The sequence below is a fragment of the Hordeum vulgare genome, chromosome 6H (assembly GCF_904849725.1).
Source record: "Hordeum vulgare subsp. vulgare chromosome 6H, MorexV3_pseudomolecules_assembly, whole genome shotgun sequence".
NCBI classification, from domain to species: Eukaryota; Viridiplantae; Streptophyta; class Magnoliopsida; order Poales; family Poaceae; genus Hordeum; species Hordeum vulgare.
In genome coordinates, this window is record NC_058523.1 from 278358320 (window position 1) to 278368713 (window position 10394).

Genomic DNA, 10394 nt, shown 5'->3' on the forward strand with positions numbered 1-10394 from the left:
GACCTCGATGATGACATAATGTTCATGTGTGCGGGCAATGGGGATTGCCAGCGTGATGAACGTCCGCGGGAGGCGGTCAGGGCCTCCGTCGATGATGTTATGGCCCGGAGGCACGAACCTCTCAGGGTCAAGCTCGAAGTTGGCCATGTCAGGGAGAGTTGTAGGAGGAAAAGGCATTAATGGCGGTGGCTCTGATGGAGTCCTGGGAGGCGATGAGTGTGATAGGACAGGCAGGAACTGTTTGGCAGGCTGTGCGGCTTCCCCAAGAACAACAGAGGTTCCCGAGAAATCGGCGACAGGGGAGGTGGTGGGGCTCTTACGTTGCCAAGTAAGACAATTGTCACGCATAAAAGAAGCACAATTAGATTTGGAATGGCCCACATAGCCGCAGGAGGAGCATATCGGCGATGTGCAGTTGGGGGCTAGATGCCCACGTTCACAGCAGATCGTGCAGGAAAATATCTCATGAACCATGCCGTTGATCAAATCGTCAAATTGCTGATGGACATCTTGCGAGGAAGGAATATCTCGACCCATCAAAGGAGAGTTCACCGATGGCCCAATAGGTTTAACAGAAGCAGGCCCGCAGTCGAAACCATCCATCCCCGAGGAATCCAAAGTTTTTGAAATTTCGCTCGAAGAGGAGGGCATCCGAACTACGACAAGTTGACCGCCATCCAACTGCTTCTACTACTATTACTCCACCCCAAAACCGCTATCCAGCATTTGTACACTCATTTTGCATCATGAAATAGTATTGATATTTGTGTTGATCCTGTCCATTATCCATTATTATCATACAATTGTTATGCATTTTCTCTTTGAATATGCAAGGTACATCAGTGTGAGGGAAATATCTTGAAACATGAATTCTGGACCGGGAAACCGAGAAAAAAGGTAGAAAATCAACTTGCTCCAAATTACGTGAAATTTTATTCCATAGAGGATAGTAACAAGCTATAGGATGGTAATTGATTTCATGCAGTTGAATAAATCTACTATAAAAGATTATTTCGCCTTGCCTTTTATTGATCAAATGTTAGAAAGATTATCTAAGCACACACACTTTTTATTTCTTGATGGTTACTCTAGATTCTCTCAAATACGTGTGCCAAAAGAGGACCAAGAGAAAACTACCTTTACTTGCCCCTTTGGAACTTATGCTTATAGGCGCATGCCTTTTGGTCTATGCAATGCACCAACTACCTTTCAAAGATGTATGACTGCTATATTCTCTTACTTTTGTGAAAAGATTGTTGAGGTCTTCATGGATGATTTTTTTCTGTTTGTGGGACTTCGTTTGATGATTTCTTGAGCGACCTTGATCGAGTTTTGCAGAGATGTGAAGAAACTATTCTTGTATTGAATTGGAAGAAGTGCCACTTTATGGTGGATGGCGGTATAGTGCTTGGGCATAAATTTTTTGAACGTGGTATTTAGGTGGATAAGGAAACAGTTGATGCAATAAAGCAAATGCCTTGCCCAAGAGATATCAAAGGTATAAGAAGTTTCCTTGGACATGCTGGTTTCTATAGGCGTTTCATTATAAATTTCTCAAAGATTTCTAAGCCATTAACTAATGTTCTCCAAATAATGTTCCTTTTGTTTTGATGATGATTGTGTAGAAGCCTTTGAAATACTTAAGAAGCCTTAATTTATGCACGTATTTTTCAACCACCTGACTCGAACCTACCCTTTGAAATTATGTGTGATGCTAGTGATTATGATGTTGCTACTGTTCCAGGGCAAAGACTAGACAAGAAACTGAATGTTATTCATTATTCTAGTAAGAGCCTACACACCGTTCAAGGGAATTATGCTACTACTGAAAATGATTTTTAGCAGTTTGCATGTCAAAAGAATCATTGTTGACTCTAAAGTAACTATTTACACTCGTCATGCTACTATTAAATACCCTATGGAAAATAAAGATGCTATACCTAGACTCATTATATGGGTGTTACTACTGCAAGAATTTGATGACCCACTCCCCATTGATGATAATTTTCCCGATGAGCAACTTTTTGTTATAAAGACTTCACGTAGTACTCCTTGGCATGCGAATTATGCTAATTAAATTGTTGGTAAATATATTTTGTCTTGTTTCACCTATCAACAAAAGAAAAAAACATCTTCTACGATTTATGACATTACTTTTGGGATGACCCACATCTTTATAAACAAGGAGTAGATGGTGTTATTTGACGTTGCATACCTGAGCATGAGCAGGAAAAATTCTAAGCAAGTGTCATTCAGAGGCCTACGAAGGACATCATGCCGGTGACAGAACTGCACACAAGGTGATAGAGGCGAAGTTCTCCTTGTCTTTCAATGAGATGGTGGTTTATTTTTGGTGGAGTCGACTTTGACGATCCGATTATGAACGCGTGAGGACGTCGCACCTTAGAAATCGCCAAACCAACTCCGAGAGGTTATTGACCATGCCGAAGCATGACCAATCTGACCACGAAGGTCTGTTTCCTGCACGCAAACGAAGAACAAGCAAGAAACTAAGATTGCAATCCAGATATTGCTAATATAAGAGGAATGCTTTATTGATTAAGGTGGGGTTCTGTGACGCCTTTGTCTGGCCATGGAACACAAACGAAGAATGCAAAGTTGCAGCTATGGTGAACCTGTAATCTAAACAAAATCCAAGTCTAAGTGGTGCCCTAAGGGCTGTATATACGAGGGAATAGAGAGGCAATTTCGTGACCCTTGGAGGAGGGGTCCGAAAACAGCCCTAAACTCGGTTTCCCCACACATACGGACTCTCAAAACAACATATATTATGGTATTTCGAAATTACATGGGCCTGGCCCAAAAATAAGGTGGCGCAACACCTATAATATCCTATGGACGAAATTTATAAAGTGGCATCTTGAATATTTCGTCCAAGCCTTCATGCTATCCTTAGGGTGGCTTTAAAGTGTAAAAGTCACCAGTGGAAGCTCCATTGTTCTTTCCCGCGCGTGCACCTTCTTCTCCATGCTTGATCCCGCTCCAACAGATATCCTTCTTGTCCATGCTAGGTCCTTCATTCATGAGTACGACAAAAGTATCTAACTTAGGCAGCATCATATGTTCCTGAACATTAGAAATATTTCCAAGATACGAAAGTACCCGGTAATTCTATTGGCGTGCGCGAGCTCTAGTAAGTGGATTAGTATCTATAGTAGCTCGGGTTCTGGGTGTAAAAATGGTGTTGATGTCCCCATCATCCTCCCCTTCTTGAACTGAAGTTGTCCTTGAGGGAAGCTCATCTTCCTCACCCAAATATGGATTCCAATCAGCAATGTTAAAAGTTGGACTAAGTCCAAAATCTGCAGGCAGCTCAAGTCTATATGCATTATCATTTATTTTCTCTAAAACTTTGAAAGGACCATCAACATGCGGCATTAGCTTTGACTTGCACAAATCAGGAAACCTATCCTTACGCAAATGCAACCAAACAAGATCTCGAGGTGCAAAGACAACATGTTTTCTACCCTTATCTCCAACAAGTTTATATTTAGCATTCGTGCGCTCAATGTTTTCCTTAGTTAACTCATGCATCTTTAATATCAAATCACCACATTCTTTAGCATCAAAATTAACCTTCTTTCAAGATGCAAGAGGTAACAAATCAATAGGTGCCCGAGGTAGGAAACCATACACAACTTCGAAAGGACACATCTTAGTAGTAGAATGCAACGAACGATTATAAGAAAATTCAGTATGAGGCAAGCATTCTTCCCACAGTTTTAGATTGTTCTTCAAAACAGCCCTAAGCATAGTAGACAAAGATCTATTGACTACTTCAGTTTGTCCATCAGTTTGGGGTGACATGTAGTACTAAAAAGCAATTTTGTCCCCAACTTAGCCCATAAACATCGCCAAAAGTGGCTAAGAAATTTAGCATCACGATTTGAAACAATCGTATTTGGCACACCATGCAAGAGAATAATTTCACGAAAGAACAAATCAACTACATTACCAGTATCACCACTTTTATGACATGGTATAAAGTGTGCCATTTTTGAAAATCTGTCCATGACAATAAATATGATATCCCTCCCCTTGTTTGCTCGAGGTAAACTTAAAACAAAGTCCATAGATATATCCTCCCAAGGAACACTAGGTATAGGCGAATGCATATATAAACCATGAGGATTGAGTTGTGACTTAGCTTTTTGACATGTCGTGCAGCGAGTAACAAAACGCTCAACATCTCGCCGCATCTTTGGCCAAAAGAAACGTGTAGCAAGTACGTCCTCTATCTTCTTTACGCCAAAGTGTCCAATCAATCCTCCTCCATGCGCCTCCTGTAACAACAAAAGACGAACGGAGCTAGCTGGAATGCATAGCTTGTTAGCACGGAACATAAATCCATCATTAATGATGAACTTGTTCCATGTTCACCCATCTTTACAATTCACCAACACATAATTGAAATCAACATCATGCACATATTGATCTTTGATGGTCTCCAAACCAATTATTTTAAAGTCAAGTTGTGAAAGCATAGTATAACGACGAGACAAAGCATCACCAATAACATTTTTTTTACCCTTCTTGTGTTTAATGACGTACGAGAAAGTCTCAATGAATTCAACCCATTTAGCATGTTGACGGTTCAATTTTGCTTGACTTCTAATTGTTTCAAAGATTCATGATCATAATGTATGAAAAATTCTTTGGGCCATAAATAATGTTGCCATGTTTCCAAAGTCCGAACAAGATCATATAATTCCTTATCATAAGTAGAATAATTCATACTAGGCCAACTTAATTTTTCCGAAAAGTACGCAACATGTTTACCATTTTGTAATAACACACCTCCTAACCCAATTCCACTAGCATCACATTCAAGTTCGAAAGTATTAGTAAATCAGGAAGTTGTAGTAAAGGAGCATGTGTTAACTTATCTTTCAAAACCGTGAAGGCTTCTTCGTGTGTGCTACCCCAAGTATGTGGCACATTCGAGAGGTGCAACAATGGTGCTGAAATCTCTCACAAAACGCCTATAAAACCCGGCAAGTCCAAGGAAACTCCACACTTGTGTGACCGTTTTGGGCCGCGGCCAACTCTCAATAGCTTCAATCTTGGCTTTATCAACTTCAATTCCCTGTGGAGTAACAACATAGCCAAGAAAAGATACTCGGTCTGTGCAAAAGGTGCACTTCCCAAGGTTACCAAACAAAAGTGCATCACGTAGAGCAATAAAAACAACACACAAATGATCCAAGTGTTCCTTTAAAGATCTACTATAAATCAGTATATCATCAAACTAGACTACCACAAATCGTCCTATGAAAGCACGTAAAACCTCATTCATTAATCTCATGAAAGTGCTAGGTGCATTAGTCAATACAAAAGGCATAACTAACCACTCATATAATCCAACTTAGTTTTAAATGCTGTTTTCCATTCATCTCCCAATTTCATGCGAATTTGATGGTATCCACTACGCAAATCAACTTTGGAGAAAATTGTACATCCAATTAATTCATCAAGCATATCATCTAGCCTAGGAATAGGATGACTATAATGAATAGTAATATTATTAATGCCTCTACAATCAACACACATACGCGATGTACCATCCTTTTTGGCACTAGAATAATAGGAACAACACAAGGACTAAGAGATTCATGTATATAACCTTTGCCAAGCAGCTCCTGTACTTGAGCATAATCTCCTTCGTCTCCTGTGGATTGGTACGATATGGTGCACGGTTGGGTAGCGATGCACCGGGAATTATGTCAATCTGATGCTCAATCCCTCTAATAGGTGGTAATCCCGGTGGCACGTCTTGTGGAAAGACGTCAGCGAACTCCTGCAGAATGTTAATGACAACAGGAGGCAAAGAGGTTCGCATGTCCTCGAATGAAAATAATACCTCTTTGCATACGAAAGCATAGCAAACTGATGTAGTAATATCCAAATCAGTAATATTAGATTTAGTGGAAAGTAAACAACCACTCTTTAGTTTTATTTCAAATGCAACACTAGATGATGATTTAGTAGGCTTATTGTGTTGCTCAAATTCCTTTGCTACAATCAGATTTTCACTCTTATGTAGGTCCTGTTTTGCTTTACTAGCAATGTCATCTTTCATAATATGTTCAGGAGACATAGGAAGCAAAGTTATATTTTGATCCTTATGAATAAGAGTATACTGATTTGTTCTACCATGGTGTACAATTTGTTTATCAAATTGCCATGGTCTACCAAGTAAAACGGAGTATGCTTGCATGGGTACCACATCACAATGAACAAAATCAGAATATGTAGCAATTATAAAATGCACACGAATAGTACGTGTTACCTTAACCTTGCCACTGTTGTTGAACCACTGGATATAATAAGGATGAGGATGTGGTCTAGTGGTGAGAGACATCTTCTCCACCATCTCCATGCTCGCTAAGTTATTGCAACTCCCTCCATTGATGATTATCTGCACAAAACGTTCCTTTACCACTCCCTTGGTATGGAACAAGTTGTGCCTCCGAATTTTCTCAGTCTGTGTTACCTGCACACTTAAAACATGTTGAGCCACTAAGCTTTCATACCTATCAACGTAGTCATCAGCCATGTATTATGTCTCTTGTTCAGTATCATCTACACCGTGTTCTTCACTTGCAATAAGAGCCAGAGTCTCCTCGTTATAATAATAATCACTAGTGGAGTCATATCCACCATCCGCAGTAATAATCATCACACGCTTGGATGGGCACTCTCTCGCATAATGACCTCCCTTTGCAACGATGACAGATAACCTCATGTGTTCTCTGTGTGGATGACATGGATGAAGAAGAGCTTTGTGTGGGCCCGGAAGGTGTGCTCCTGGTGAAGGGTGGTGCAGGGGCCTGTTTCCTGGTATCTCCGGTGGAATTGGCGGCTGAAGTAGGCGGTGCTGATGCAGGAGGACGTGTGGAAGTAGATGTGGTTCATGGCATCCATGAGGAAGTGCGACCTGCATAAAAATTAGTTCTCGCCAATGCCTGTCGATTCTGCACTTCACGTTCATCTTTGCAAGCAAGATGGAATAAACGAGTGATAGTGTTATAATCCTTATATTCTAGAATAGTCCGAATATCTATATTTAATCCACCCATAAAAGGTGCAATCATAGCTTCATTGTCCTCAACAATACCAAATCTAATCATTCCAGTTTGTAATTCGTGATAATATTCTTCTACAAACTTTTTTCCTTGTCTTAAATGCTGCAAGTTTTGAAGTAATTCACGTTGACAATATGGTGGAACCCAACGAGTATGCATAGAAGTTTTCAAAGCAGCCCAAGTAGTTGGAATATTAGCATGATGTATACGACAATATTCAGACCACCAAACACAAGCAAAACTAGTGAATGAAAAAAACAACAGCAACACGTCTATCGTCAGGAAATTGCAAGCATGTAAAACGTTGCTCTGTTTCTAACTCCTAAGTAAGATATATATTAGGAACATATCGACCATCGAAAGTAGGAATATTGAATTTAATTTTATGGTGATGGTCATGATCCCGTACCTGAGGGTGTGGTGCATCCCTACCATTGCGATTGTATCCATGTGGACGACCGATGGCTTGTGGTGGTTGTTGTTCCTGGTGCTGAACTGGAGCAACCTCTCCCTCATCATTGTAATAACCATCATAATCCTCATTCTCCCAGCCACAAAAACCTCGGTAGTAGCAGCAGGAGGAGCAGCAACAGTAGGAGCAACAACACCAAAATTCTGAACTTGGCCGATAGGCACACGTCGCGCTCGTAGGCATTGTTGTTGTTATGGTTGAAGAGGGACAGAAGCTGCAGCTGCTGGTGGTAAACGGGCAAAGCACCTCATTGAACTTGGCATTCATCTCGGCGTCGAATTTCTTCTCCATTCCTTCAAGCTTCTCCATGGCCTCTCCAAAGGTGGTCACAAAATCCTGTACCTGGTCAGACATCATTTGCTGAAATTTATCATGGAGCTCCCGGTTGGTCAGTTTCTCCCAGTCGATCTCCTCGTCATGTGATCCTGGCATGGTTAGCAGCAATAGGAACACATAAGAAAATGAACCTACAGACTACTAGGAAGTGGTGGTGGTGGTGGTGGTGTGTCACAAATCCGTCAAGCAAATCTCAATTTCTTACCAATTCTTACCCAGCAGCAGGTGGCGATCGACAACCGGTGTATTCAAACCTCTCAAAGCTTGGATAGAGCGAATGCGAGGTGGTGTGACACACACGATGTAGATGTATGTGGAGCTGGGAAGGCTTATAATATGGTAGGAAGAAGGGTCAGCAATAATTAGTTCACAAATGCAAAGTTGAAAAGATGCTCAACGACGGTACCGTGCTGGTCCTAGGCTAGACCATAATAGAGATGCGAGCCTACAACACCAACAAACTCATGACGACACGTAATCAAGGGAAGAGCCACTCTGATTTTCTCTTTTTTGCGCCGTTTTTCCAGAAAATCACTATAATGGCGAGTGTCTCAAAAATCTTCTGAAGGACCAAAAACAGGATGGGCACGAAATTTGATTTCACAATTTTTTTTCTGGAGCAATTCGGGGATGCGACGACCAAAAATTGCGGCAAAAATCACTATGATGGCGAGTGTCTCAAAACTATCTAAAAAGCCTAACAAAAAGGTTGGGAAAAAAATTCACCGTTGGAAATTTTGGCGTAAAAAGTGCTCTGAGAAGCATGCCAAACTATTTTTTTCCGAAACCTACTCACGAAAGGAAACGCGAAACCAAAAATAAACTGATCTCGAAATTAACCTAAGGCGAAAAGGATGAAGACTAGGATTGTAGTGGATATATGGTGGTACTATATGGCAGCAAGGATAATGGTGGCATGGTGGTGGTATATGGCAGCAACGATGATGGTAGCATGGAGGTGGTATATGGCATCGATGAAAGACGGTGCATTGGCAGCGTGACAACCTGTGAATAGAACTTGAAACTCTAAATGACTAGACACTAAGACCAGCAACTCGACATGATGATGTAACCGCAAATTCAATAAAGCAAACTACTGAAAAGACTATGCAAAGGCTCAGATTGGTTCGGATATGATGATATAACCCTATTTTTTTGGCTTTTCCGTGGACTATAGGTATGAAGAACAAATGCGATCTAACTATGAAAAACTGGTAAAATCTCACCGAGCAACCTAGAAATCTGATACCACTTGATAGAGGCAAAGTTGTCCCTGTCTTTCGATGAGATGGTGGTTTCATTTTGGTGGAGTCGACTTTGATGATCCAACTACGAACGTGTGAGGACGTCGCGCCTCAGAAATCGCTAAACTAATTCCGAGAGGTTATTGACCACGCGGGAGCACGATCAACCTGACCACAAAGGTCTGTTTCCTGCACGCAAATGAAGAACAAGCAAGAAACTAAGATTGAAATCTAGATATTGTGAATATAAGAGGAAAGCTTTATTGATGAAGGTGGGGTTCTGTGACGCGTTTGTTTGGTCGTGGAACCCAAACGAAGAACGCGAAGTTGCAGCTATGGCAAACTTGTAATCTAAACAAAACCCAAGTCTAAACGGTGCCCTAAGGGTTGTATATATGAGGGAATAGAGAGGCAATATCGTGACCCTTGGAGGAGGGGTCCAAAAATAGCGCTAAACTCGGTTTCCCCACACATACGGACTCTAAAAACAGCCTATATTAAGGTATTTCAAAACTACATGGGCCTGGCCCAAAAATAAGGTGGCGCAACACCTATAATAGCCTATGGACGAAATTTATAAAGTGACATCTTGAATATTTCGTCCAAGCCTTCATGCTCTCCTTAGGGTGGCTTTAAAGTGCGAAAGTCATGAGTGGAAGCTCCATTGTTCTTTCCCGCGCGTGCACCTTCTTTTACATGCTTGATGCCGCTCCAACGGATATCCTTCTTGTCCATGCTAGGTCCTTCATTCATGAGCACAACAAAAATATCTAACTTAGGCAACATCATATGTTCATGAACATTAGAAGTATTTCCAAGAAACGAAAGTACTTGTCAATTCAATTGGTGTGCGCGAGTGATGACCCACAAGTGTAGGGGGTCTATCGTAGTCCTTTCGATAAGTAAGAGTGTCGAACCCAACGAGGAGCAGAAGGAACTGACAAGTGGTTTTCAGCAAGGTATTCTCTGCAGGCACTGAAATTATCGGTAACAGATAGTTGTGTGATAAGATGATTCATAGCAAGTAGCAAGTAACAATAGTAACAAAGGTGCAGCAAAGTGGCCCAATCCCTTTTGTAGCAAGGTACAAGCATGGACAAACTCTTATAGGAGGTAAAGCGCTCCCGAGGACACATGGGAATTTCTGTCAAGCTAGTTTTCATCATGTTCATATGATTCGCGTTCGCTACTTTGACAGTTTGATATGTGGGTGGACCGGTGCTTGGTTGCTGCCCT